Source organism: Mirounga angustirostris, unplaced genomic scaffold (assembly GCF_029215605.1).
Source record: "Mirounga angustirostris isolate CCGP_5_RB_7025 unplaced genomic scaffold, mMirAng1.0.hap1 SCAF_2, whole genome shotgun sequence".
Classification (NCBI taxonomy): domain Eukaryota; kingdom Metazoa; phylum Chordata; class Mammalia; order Carnivora; family Phocidae; genus Mirounga; species Mirounga angustirostris.
In genome coordinates this window covers 77,774,560-77,788,159 of record NW_026991710.1, presented here as the reverse complement: position 1 = coordinate 77,788,159, position 13,600 = coordinate 77,774,560, and the positions used below count along the sequence as shown (strand labels likewise).

Here is a 13,600-nt window from a genome sequence, read left to right as displayed (position 1 = left end):
TCTGTACAAAAAACTTGCTAAAATATCTCTGATCTTCCACGAGTTTTACTCCCCCACCATACCATATATTCCCTACTGATTACCCCAGAATTTACTGTCCCTAACCCAAAATCCTTTGTCTTTTCATTACTTCACAAGTGTGTTGTTTCTTTGCCTAAAAAGTATAAAAGCTTTCTGCTCCAGTCACTTGTTCAGGAGAGTATTTTTCCTCTCCTACAATGTGGTATCAGGTAGGCCCCTGGGCCAAATAAGAGGTCTGGGGGTTTCATTTGCATAGTTGGCAGCTGAGACTGTCAGCCAGGGGCTCCTGTTCTCCATGCCGATCATCCCATATGGCTACTTGTCATTCTTCATATATCTTGGTATCTGGAATCCAATAAGAATATTCCAAGAGGACAGGTTAATGTCTAGTGTTAGTGTTGCCTTGGCCAAAGAGAGTCACATGGCCATGCCTGGAGTTGTTATGGGGGGGAGGGGACTCACAAGGACATAACTATCAAGGGTCTTGTGTCACTAGGGGCCCCCAAATTTCAACCTCCCACATACCACTAAAATAAAATATGGGAAGTGGTTCATTAAAATATATTTTTGAATTGCAAAGATACAATAAAAGGATAGATGAAATAGGAATAAAGATACAAGATTTAAAAAAAAAATTGAAAATAGAGGATGAGTCATATGATTTTGCAGGCCACTACTTTTTTATTATATATAACACTTTTTTATTAATGAATTTTGCATGAGAGTGACAGAAATCTCAGTCAAGAAGGCTTAAACAAACAATACTTTTTAAGGAAATGCTCAGAGTAAAGATAGAGTTTTGTCAAATACTTTTTTTTTTTTTTAAAGATTTTATTTATTTATTTGACAGAGAGAGACACAGTGAGAGAGGGAACACAAGCAGGGGGAGTGGGAGAGGGAGAAACAGGCCTCCCGCGGAGCAGGGAGCCCAATGCGGGGCTCGATCCCAGGACCCCAGGATCATGACCTGAGCCGAAGGCAGACACTTAATGACTGAGCCACCCAGGCGCCCCTTGTCAAATACTTTTAACACACACACACACACCATATATAGTCTGTTCCTTGAGAATCTCATACTACAATAATATCATGCACACAATCCCTACATAGACTAGATTTTTTTTAAATTGTAAGAAATAGGAACAGTATTTAAAAATCCACAATACAATGAAAAATAGGAAGGGAAAATATAAGACAGTTATTAACATGAGCAATTTTAGAGTTGTGGTGCCTTTGTCCAGTTACATTCGCAAGAGGCCTCAGCCAAATACAGCAACTATACAACTAACCAGAATAGAGAACAGATCAGGATAAACTTTTCTCAAATGACATAACTATTTAAAATCAGCAGAGTTTCGGGGGACCTGGGTGGCTCAGTCATTGGGCGGCTGCCTTCGGCTCGGGTCATGATCCCAGAATCCTGGGATTGAGCCCCGCATGGGGCTCCCTGCTCCGCAGGAAGCCTGCTTCTCCCTCTCCCACTCCCCCTGCTTGAGTTCCCTCTTTTGCTGTCTCTCTATGTCAAATAAATAAATAAAATCTTAAAAAAGTTGAAAATAGAGCTACCATATGATCCAGCAATTGCACTACTGGGTATTTACCCCAAAGATACAAAAGTAGGGATCCAAAAGGGTACGTGCACCCCGATGTTTATAGCAGCAATGTCCACAATAGCCAAACTGTGGAAAGAGCCAAGATGTCCATCGACAGATGAATGGATAAAGAAGGTGTGGTATATATACACAATGGAATATTATGCAGCCATCAAAAGGAATGAGATCTTGCCATTTGCAACGACGTGGATGGAACTGGAGGGTATTATGTTGAGTGAAATAAGTCAAACAGAGAAAGACATGTATCATATGATCTCACTGATATGAGGAATTCTTAATTGCAGGAAACAAACTGAGGGTTGCTGGAGTGGGGGGTGGGGTGGGAGGGATGGGGTGACTGGGTGATAGACACTGGGGAGGGAATGTGCTCTGGTAAGAGCTGTGAATTGTGCAAGACTGTTGAATCTCAGATCTGTACCTCTGAAACAAATAATGCAATATATGTTAAGAAGAAAAAAAAAGAAGAAGAAGAAGGTAGCGGGAGGGGAAGAATGAAGCGGGGGAAATCGGAGGGGTAGACGAACCATGAGAGACGATGGACTCTGAAAAACAAACTGAGGGTTCTAGAGGGGAGGGGGGTGGGAGGATGGGTTAGCCTGGTGGTGGGTATTGAGGAGGGCACATTCTGCATGGAGCACTGGGTGTTATGCACAAACAATGAATCATGGAACACTTCATCTAAAACTAATGATGTAATGTATGGGGATTAACATAAAAATAAAATATATATATATATATATATATATATATATATATATATATATATATATATATATAAAATCAGCAGAGTTTCAAGCTACAAGGCAATTGCCTCAAAGGGATACACTGTTCCATTAGGTGTCTGGAGTGACTAATGAAAGGCTGTTGGACTATTCTCAAAATTTAGAAACATAAGATAAGCAAACTCAAGAATTAAAGCAAATCATCAACATATTTGGCTTTTGCCTGGTGTTATATAAAGCCAGTATACTAGGGTTGGTTTTTATTCAATAATCAGAAACTCAGAAATTTGCTTTCTTTGATTACCATGAAATGGGGAAATACTTTTAGCTCTAGGAAAAGAACTGTCTACAGGACCCAGAATAGTACCTGATTTATGGCAAGTGACCAACATTATTTGTTTAATAAATAAATGTCTGCCAATTAATTTGGCGATTTGCTAGAGAAAATATCTTCAAACACAGGATTCATGAGAAAAAAATACAAATGAAGATTCTGTTATTGAGAAAGGAGTTTTATATCATCTAGATACTGAACTATCCCATGCATTATCACTAGCTATGTGACTAAATATGAATCAAAGGTAAAATTAAATGGCATTCCTCAATAGTTCTAAAGGATGACACCTTATGCATTGCCAAACAAATGACTTAGTATCTGGTGTAGACTCTAAATGTTCATTTGGGTATCACTAGACAATGAGCAGCTGTAGCTCTTATATGAGACATGATTTTAGGAATCATTTTTGATGTACTGATGTTTTGTAAGTTGAGGCAGATGTTCCTAAGGCCTGGGTTTGATCGATGTCCCACCTCGTTATTGCTTTGCACATAGAGTTGCACCTCTCCTGCCTCCACACATGATCACTGAATCACTGAAGAGTATTCTAGGTGTGAGAGTATATATTTCCTTTTCCTCCAGGAATCCCAAATTACTTAAGAACATAATTCCCTGTATTTTAAAATACCCATTTGTAAGGCATTCATAATGCTTTTGAGGCAAAAACGTCTCGTAATGTCTTTGAAAGTGAGAGGTCACATACTAGTGTCCTCCCAGAGATCTTAAGGAACAGTCTAATGACTTGGCAGTAAGTCAGTCATGGAACTGAGCTGAGAACATAGCTTGCTGGTCACAATTCTGCACCACCTCTTTCAGCACAACTATCAAAACCTCAGAGTATTTCAAGTACTGAAAAGCATGGCACATATAATTTTTTTACTCATTTTAACTAGTGCATGAATTAAAAATGTATGCCTTTGAAATATTACTTCGGATAATTTGTGTAGACAAACAAAATGTAACCAAAATATTTCTTCTGACACCTAATATGATTATAAAAGATTTAATTGCTTAAATACATTTTGATATTTATTCTATATTTACATGAAGACCTGGAACAGCTCTTTCAGGAATGTAATAGTACCTATACTATATAATACTGTAAATTAAAAATATATATTTATATACATTACCAGAAGGCAAATGACATGCATCGAATACCTTTCAAAAGTCTACAGAATAATGTATTAGTCTATGTCTTAAATACGTGAAAACATATTACACCATTTTTAATTGTATGTGCAATTTTTAAAGATATGTAAAAATCATAAAAACATGTAAGTGCTTCATGGACATGTGCTCAAAACATCTTAAGCATCTTCATAACAGTGTGACAATGCTTTCAGGATCAGGCATAAACTCTTCTTATAAACAAGTCCATTCATTCGACATGTAATATTAACTCTAGTAAAACATGATTAAACATCATTAGATCCTCTTAACAGCATAAGCCCTGAATAATCCTTGTCATTTATTTCAAATTGTTAAAGTATTTGAAAGATTAAATATTGTAATGAATTATTTTCAAGTTTTGAATCTTATTTTTAGTATTAAGACTTTAAATATTATTGAGTAGGAAAACTAATTAAATGAAAATCACTCCTTATCTGGGAAGAACAGTTACCAAATTGATAAAACAGAGTTTTACTGTGAAGGATAATTATTCTATGTCAACTAAGATGTTTTAACTTGATTAGATATTAGAGTATGGATCTTTTTAAATAAATATGTATACTGAATGGAAATACAATGTCTGTAAACATTAATATATTTGTAAATTGTTTTGAAATCAGTTATTAGAGGCACTGATAACATCATTGGAGGTAAATTTGGTTTTCACAAAAAGAGTTCCAGTTCCAGACCAGTTGGGATAGACTTCTTTCATCCCATTTCTTCCACTAAGTTCAAGTAAAACTCTGGACATAACACAACAAATATCATAAGAAAGGAATGAAAGGTGAAAAGAAGAAGGCATATCTTGATATTTGAGGAATGACACAGCAGTGGGTTCTCTGGGTCATCTTTTTGCTTTTCCTATATTCCAGACTGGGGGCTAGAGAAGCTGGCAACCCAGAAATGTCAATAGACAGAGACCAAAAAAAAAAAAAACGGCCCAAGAAAAGACTGCTCTCTCCAGCCAAAGAATCAGTAACTTTCTTCAGCCAACATCACACACACACACACACACGCACGCACGCACGCGCGCGCTCACCACTTCACCATCACCACCTCTCCCTTCTCTCCTTCCCCCTTCCCTTGCAATGTCATCAAAGGCAAAGTGGAGAGCCGGGGTTGGCAACCCTGCCCAGCCTTAGAAGGTGGCATTACACTATCTCAGTTATGCTTGCGTCAGTGGAGGCCAAACGGTAGACCACCTCCCTGCACAGGCAGGAGGAACTCCCTCCCAACCCAACCAGAGTGCTGAGAGAGAGAGCTAGGGAAAGGGATTCCTTAAACCTATATGTGATGTCCTAGGCTGACCTCTGAGTAACCCATATGAAAAACTGACCAGATTTAGCATTACAAAATATTTGAGAGCTGGACAACTGTTCGGAAAAGCACCGGCATTTTCTGACTAGCCTCTGAGAACCACACAAAGCAGAGTAGAGTAGCACTGCAAAGATGGAAAACTAAATTACCATTGGAACCACAAATGTAGACCAGAACTTGTATGCTGAACCTAGACAAGGTGGCTGCCTGATAAACAGAAGATTTAAATATGACCCAGAGTCTAATACCATAATAACCAAAATGTCCAGGGTATATTAGAAAATCACTTGGCATATCAATAACCAGGAAAATCACAGCTGGAATATTGAAAAGATAATTAACAAATAGCAACCCCAAGGCAAATCAGTTATCAGAATTACTTGACAAGAGTTTCGATGCAGCCACCTAAAAATACTTCAGTGATCAATTACAAACACTATTGAAACAAGGCGAAAGGATAGAAAATTTCAACAAAACAGTAGAAGGTTAAAAAAGAAAAAAAACGGGGGCACCTGGGTGGCTGAGTCAGTTAAGCATCTGCCTTCGGCTCAGGTCATGATCACAGGGTCCTGGGATTGAGCCCCACATGGGGCTCCCTGCTCTCCCTCTCCCATTCCCCGTGCCTGTGTTTCCTCTCTCGCTGTGTCTCTGTCTGTCAAATAAATAAATAAAATCTTAAAAAAAAAAAAAGAACCAAATGGAAATTATAGATTGAGGTTGAAAAAACCCACAAAAACCAAAATAAAAATTTCACTGGGTATGCTCTCTAGCAGAATAGAGATGACAGAAGAAAGAATCAATAAATTTGAAGATCAATCAATAAAAGTCAAAAAATCTAAGCAACAGAAAGAAAATAGATTGAAAATAAAAAATGAACAAAGCTTCAGGGACATGTAGACAATAAAGAAGATCTAAAACTTATGTTGTTAAAGTTCCAGAAGAAGAGAAAAATGTCAGCATCAAAAAATATTTGAAGTAGTGACTAACAATTTCCCAAATTTGGCAGGAGGTACAAGCTTTCATATTTAAGAATATTAATAAATTTTAAAAACTAGAAAACCACACCAACAGACATCATAATCTGATTTCTGAAAACTAAAAATAAAGAAAAATAATCTTGAAAACAGTACAATATGACACATTACCTACAAACGAACAACAAATCAAATGATAATGGACTTCTCATCTGAAATCATGAAGGCCAGAAGGAATTGGCAAAACATTTTTCAAGTGCTGAAAGGAAAGAACATCACCCCAAACAAATTTCTATATACTCAGGAATGAAGGGAAAATAAAGACATTTTCAGATGAAGATAACTAAGATAATTTATTGCCAACAGACCAGACTAACTATATAGCTCTTGGAAGTTCCTCGGTCAAAAAGGAAGTGACAGAGGGAAACTTAGAACATCAGGGAAGGAAATAGGGCTATAGAATGTTCTTTGTTTAATAGAATGTAAAAATAGGGGTATATGTAAGAGAATATTTTCATTTTGAGTATTTAAAATTAAACTCTTTTGAAGACTTAGAACTGCTCTGTCCAGTACACACACTGATCATATGTGGCTATCAAGCACTTGAATCTACTCTGAGTGGAGATGTGCTACATGTGTAAAATATACCTTAAATTTCAAAGGTCTAGTACAAAAAGTATAAAATATTCTATTAATGTTTTTGTTAATTATATGTTGAAAGGATAATATTTTGGATATATTGGATTAAGTAAAATAGGTTATTAAAATTGAAATTAATTTCATCCTTTTTATTAGTGTGGCTATTACAAAATTTAAAATTACATATGTGGCTTCCATTTGTGGTTTGTTTGTATTTTTATTGGGCATTGTTAATCTAAAGGGCTTGACATTCACGTTCGTTCATGAATAACTACTAGAAGATGCCCTTCAGTGACACAAATTTAAAACTAGTAGAATCCAGTAATTCACAATCTTTTGTTCAAACATATTGATATATTTAAATAACTCCTGGTACAAAATCTTAGGAGAGTGTAGTTTCAGAAGAATGTTTTAAAGAACTCTTCAGTAGGCATGTAAATTAACTTTTTTAATTTAAATTCAATTAATTAACACATAGTGTATTATTAGTTTCAGAGGTAGAGTTCAGTGATTCATCAGTCTTATATAATACCCACTGCTGGTTACAGTCACATGCCCTCCTTAATGTCCATCACTCAGTTACCCCATTATCCCACACTTCTCCCCTCCAGTAACCCTCAGTTTGTTTCCTATGATTAAGAGTTTCTTATGGTTTGTCTCCCTCTCTGATTTCATCTTGTTTTATTTTTCCCTCCCTTCCCCCATGATTCTCTGTTTCGTTTCTTAAATTCCACATACTAGTGAGATCATATGATAATGATCTTTCTCTGATTGACTTATTTCACTTAGCATAATACCCTCTACTTCCATACACATCATTGCAAATGGCAAGATTACATTTTTTTGATGACTGAGTAGTATTCCATTGTATACATATACACCACATCTTCTTTATCCATTCATCTGTTGATGGACATCTGGGCTCTTTCCATAATTTGGCTATTGTGGACATTGCTGCTATAAACTTTGAGGTGTGGGTGTCCCTTCAGATCACTCATTTGTATCTTTGGGGTAAACACCTATTAGTGCAATTGCTGAGTCATAGGGTAGCTCTATTTTCAACTTTTTGAGGAACCTCCATACTCTTTTCTAGAGTGGCTGCATCAGCTTACATTCCCACTAAGAGTGTAAGAGGTTTCCTCTTTCTCTACATCTTCGCCAACATTTTTTCCCCTGACTTGTTAATTTTAGCCATTCTGACTCGTGTGAGGTGATATGTCATTGAGGTTTTGATTTGGACTTCCCTGATGCTGAACGATGTTGAGCACTTTTTCATGTTTCTGTAGGCCATTCATATGTCTTCTTTGGAGACATGTCTGTTCATGTCTTCTGCCCATTTCTTCACTGAATTATTTGTCTTTTGGGTGTTGAGTTTGATAAGTTCTTTATAGATTTTGGATACTAGCCCTTTATCTGATAAGACATCTGCAAATATCTTCTCCCATTCTGTCAGTTGTCTTTTGGTTTCATTGACTGTTTCCTTTGCTGTGCAAAAGCTTTTTATCTTGATTAAGTCCCAATAGTTCATTTTTGCCTTTGTTTCCCTTGCCTTTGGAGACCTATCTAGTAAGAAGATGCTGCAGCCAATAGAATCCAACAGTACATTAAAATGATTTTTCACCACAACCAAGTGGGATTTATTCCTGGGCTGCAAGGGTGGTTCAACATCCACAAATCAATCAATGTGATATACTATATTAATAAAAGGAAGGACAAGAACCATATGATCCTCTCAATAGATGCAGAAAAAGCATTTGACAAAGTACAACATACTTTCTTGATTAAAACTCTTCAGAATATAGGGATAGAGGGAACATACCTCAATATCATAAAAGCCATCTATGAAATACCCACAGCAAATATCATTCTCAATGGGGAAAAACTGAGAGCTTTTCCTCTAAGGTCAGGAACATGGCAGGGATGTCCACTCTCACTATGTTCAACATAGTACTAGAAGTCCTAGCCCCTGGGTCAGGAGGTTACTGCCTGTGTTCTCCTCCAGGATTTTGATGGATTCCTGTCTCAGATTTTGGTCTTTCATCCATTTTGAGTCTATTTTTGTGTGTGGTGTAAGGAAATGGTCCAGTTTCATTCTTCTGCATGTGGCTGTCCAATTTTCCCAGCACCATTTGTTGAAGAGACTGTCTTTTTTCCACTGGACATTCTTTCCTGCTTTGTTGAAGATTAGTTGACTATAGAGTGGAGGGTCCATTTCTGGGTTCTCTATTCTGTTCCATTGATCTATGTGTCTGTTTTTGTGCCAGTACCATACTGTTTTGATGATTACAACTTGGTAATATAGCCTGAAGTCCAGAATTTGTGATGCCACCAGCTTTAGTTTTCTTTTTCAACATTCCTTTGGCTATTTGGGGTCTTTTCTGATTCCATACAAATTTTTGGATGGTTTATTCCAGCTCTGTGAAAAATGCTGATGGTATTTTGATAGGGATTGCATTGAATGCATAGATTGCTTTGGGTAGCACAGACATTTTAATAATTTTTGTTCTTCCACTCCATAAGCATGGAATATTTTTCCATTTCTTTGTGTCTTCCTCAATTTCTTTCATGAATGTTCTATAGTTTTCTAAGTACAGATCCTTTGCCTCTTTGGTTAGGTTTATCCCTAGGTATCTTATGGTTTGGGGTACAATTGTAAATGGGATCAACTCCTTTATTTCTCTTTCTTCTGTCTCATTGTTACTGTATAGAAATGCAACCGATTTCTATGCATTGATTTTATACCCTGGCACTATATCCTGCTGAATTCATGTATGAGTTCTAGCAGTTTTGGGGTGGACTCTTTGGGTTTTCCATATAGAGTGTCATGTCATACGCAAAGAGTGAGAGTCTGACTTCTCTGCTAATTCAGATGCCTTTTATTTCTTTTTGTTGCCTGATTGCTGGGGCTAGGACTTCTAGTACTATGTTGAACATAGTGAGAGTGGACATCCCTGCCATGTTCCTGACCTTAGAGGAAAAGCTCTCAGTTTTTCCCCATTGAGAATGATATTTGCTGTGGGTATTTCATAGATGGCTTTTATGATATTGAGGTATGTTCCCTCTATCCCTATATTCTGAAGAGTTTTAATCAAGAAAGTATGTTGTACTTTGTCAAATGCTTTTTCTGCATCTATTGAGAGGATCATATGGTTCTTGTCCTTTCTTTTATTAATAAAGTATATCACATTGATTGATTTGTGGATGTTGAACCACCCTTGCAGCCCAGGAATAAATCCCACTTGGTTGTGGTGAAAAATCATTTTAATGTACTGTTGGATCCTATTGGCTAGTATCTTGGTGAGAATTTTTGCATCCATGTTCATCAGGGATATTGATCTGTAATTCTCCCTTTTGATGGGATCTTTGTCTGGTTTTGGGATCAAGGTAATGCTGGCCTCATAGAAAGAGATTGGAAATTTTCCTTCCATTTCTATTTTTTTGAAACAGCTTCAGAAGAATGGGTATTAATTCTTCAAATGTTTGGTAGAATTCCCCTGGGAAGCGATCCAGCCCCGGACTCTTGTTTATTGGGAGATTTTTGATTACTGCTTCAATTTCCTTACTGGTGATGGGTCTGTTCAGGTTTTCTATTTATTCCTGTTTCAGCTTTGATAGTTTATATATTTCTAGGAATGAATCCATTTCTTCCAGATTGCCTAATTTGTTGGCATATAATTGTTCATAATATGTTCTTATAATTGTTTATATTTCATCAGTGTTGGTTGTGATCTCTCCTCTTTCATTCATGATTTTATTTACTTGGGTCCTTTTCCTTTTCTTTTTGATAAATCAGGCCAGGGGTTTATTGATCTTATTAATTCATTCAGAGAACTAGCTCCTAGTTTCTTTGATCTGTTCCACTGTTCTTTTGGTTTCTATGTTACTGATCTCTGCTATAATCTTTATAATTTCTCTTCTTCTGCTGAACTTAGGTTTTGAATTGCTGTTCTTCCCCCAGCTATTTTAGGTGTAAAGTTAGGTTGTGTATTTGAGACCTTTCTTGTTTCTTGAGAAAGACTTGTATTGCTATACACTTTCCTCTTAGGGCCACCTTTGCTGCATCCCACAGGTTTTGAACAGTTGTGTTTTCATTTTCATTTGTTTCCATGATTTTTTTAACTCTTTAACTTGCTGGTTGACCCATTCATTCTTTAGTAGGATGCTTTCTAACCTCCATGTATTTGAGTTCCTTCCAAATTTCCTCTTGTGATTGAGTTCAAATTCCAAAGCATTGTGGTCTGAAAATATGCAGGGAATGATCTCAGTCTTTTGGTACTGGTGGAGACATGATTTGTGACCCAGTATGTGAACTATTCTGGAAAATGTTCCATGTGCACTCGAGAAGAATGTGCATCCTGTTGCTCTAGGATGGAATGCTCTGAATATCTCTAAAGTCCATCTGGTCCAGTGTCTCATTCAAAGCCCTTGTTTCCTTATTGATCTGCTTAGACGATCTGTCCATTGCTGTGAGGGGGGTGTTAAAGTCCCCTACTATTATTGTATTATTAAGAATGTGTTTCTTTAATTTTGTTAATAATTGGTTTATATAATTGGCTGCTCCCATATTGGGGACATAAATATTTACAATTGCTAGATCTTCTTGTTGGATAGACCCTTTAATTATGATACAGTGTCCTTCCTCATCTCTTATACAGTCTTTGGTTTAAATTCTAATTTATCTGATGTAAGGATTGATACCCTAACTTTCTTTTGATGTCCATTAGCATGATAAGTGGACCCTTTCAATCTGGAGGTGTCTTTGGGTCTAAAATGAGTTTCTTACAGACAGCATATCGATGGGTCTTGCTTTTTTATCCAGTCTGATACTTTGTGTCTTTTGATTGGAGCATTTAACTCATTTATATTCAGAGTAACTATTGAAAGATTCGAATTTAGTGCCATTGAAAAAACATGGAATGCTTCACAAATTTGCGTGTCTCATCCTTGCACAGGGGCCATGCTAATAATCTTTTCTGTATTGTTCCAATTTTAGTATATGTGCTGCTGAAGTGAGCACAAGGCATGTAAATTATCTTAAGTGTCTTATACAAGAGCAAGAGTTGCTGACTAAATACAGGCCTTGTTTTAAAAAACTTTTGGTCAAGATTTTATATTGGGATAACCTCTAAAAACACAATTGCACTCTATAGCTTAAAACAGTCAAGGAGAAAAGGAGCGGAAATACAGAGAGCTTTCTCAAACCAAAAGAAGTAAAAGATAAATAGACCAATAGAAAAGAAAGGAAAAGGATTATAAACAGAAATTATAGAATGATATGTTGAAAGTGAATATAAATATAAAAGTGACAGAAAAATGAACCCACCTATTAAGAGACAGAGCATATCATATAAGGGAAAAGACCAGTAATCATGTAAAAGCATTTCAGTTCCACTTAAATAAATGCAAATAAAAAAATCAATGAAATACCATTTTTACATATTAAATTGAAAAAAATGTGGTCAAGGTTATCAAAAATGAACTTGCTTAAACAGTATTAGTGAGAATTGAAATTTTTATACCCTTTTAGAAGGGAAAATTTACAAAAGCCTGCTCACGACGATGTAACATATAATACTAAAACTCAGATTTTACATGAATGTCTAACAATGGAAAATTATTGAATAATTGATAGTACATCTGTGCTGTTAAATATTAGACAGCCACTAAAATAAAGTTCTCAAATAACATGTACTAAGATGGAAAGTGCTTAGAACTTAATTGAAAAAAGCATGATATGCAATTGAATGACAATACTGTTAGAAAACTACACATTTAGGGGCACCTGAGTGGCTTAATCAGTTTAACATCTACCTTTAGCTCAGGTCATGATCTCAGGCTCCCTTTTCAGCAGGGACTCTGCTTCCTCCTCTGCACCTCCCTCCACATGCATGCTCTCTCTCTCTCAAATAAATAAATAAAATCTTAAAAAAAGAAAACTATACATTTAATTAATCTACATAAGTGTGTTCATTTTTTAAAGTTAGTGTAATACAATATTAAAATATAAATATTTTAATTTATTTTCTGCCAATGATCAAGAAAAGAGATGCTTACATTCCAAAATGAAGTGTGAGACCATCATGTGGAACTTACAAAAGGAGACTGTGGAAAACCACTTGTTTTCAACTCTCTCATTCACAACAAGAGGGGAAGTAGAAGATTGAAAGAGTTGGCTAGAGTGTTTGGTGAGCTGCTGTGCATGGCATCCATCCACTCTCCTCCCCAAGGATGAGAATGAATGAAATTCTCCCTTCACCTCAACTAAAAAGACAGGACATGAGAAAACTAGTCATGGAACTTAGTATTTGTTGCCTGCAGTTGACGTACATGGTGGACAGATGTCTGAATGAGCTTGAGAAATTTAAGGATGAGTTATTCCCTGACAGGTTCATCTCCTAAGGGAGAAGAAGTACTTTTGCACTGGGATCTGCTTTTTTCCCCAAGATCGTCTTAACAAAGTATATCTGGGGAACCAGATGTCAGTATCATGTGAGAGATAGCCTGGTGGGCTTGCATTGATGTTGCCTGGGATTGCCCACCAGAGGGGCAATGGAATCCCAACAGTGAAGGGGAGCTTATGCAGCAGTAAAACACTGAAAACCAGGGAGAAAAAGAAAGCAAGAAGCCATCACCTGGCCAAGAGAACTGCATGTGAAGACTCCCATTACGCAGAAGGGTCATGCAAAGCAGTCTCCAAAGAACCCAAGAAAGATTCTGATGAGGGAATACTTTTAAACATTTCTGTACCCAATGAGCACATTTCAGCTCTGAACAGTATTAGTCAAATAGAAGAGTGTCTGACTC

General features: G+C 36.6%; 1 non-coding gene across 1 annotated transcript; it reads right to left on the bottom strand.

The window, feature by feature from the left end:
- Nucleotides 1-11,701: 11,701 nt before the first annotated feature.
- LOC123849085 (U6 spliceosomal RNA) lies at nucleotides 11,702-11,813 on the bottom strand. The gene has a single exon (XR_006791928.1). It is a non-coding gene; the product is annotated as a U6 spliceosomal RNA (small nuclear RNA).
- Between the last annotated feature and the right edge of the window lie 1,787 nt (nucleotides 11,814-13,600).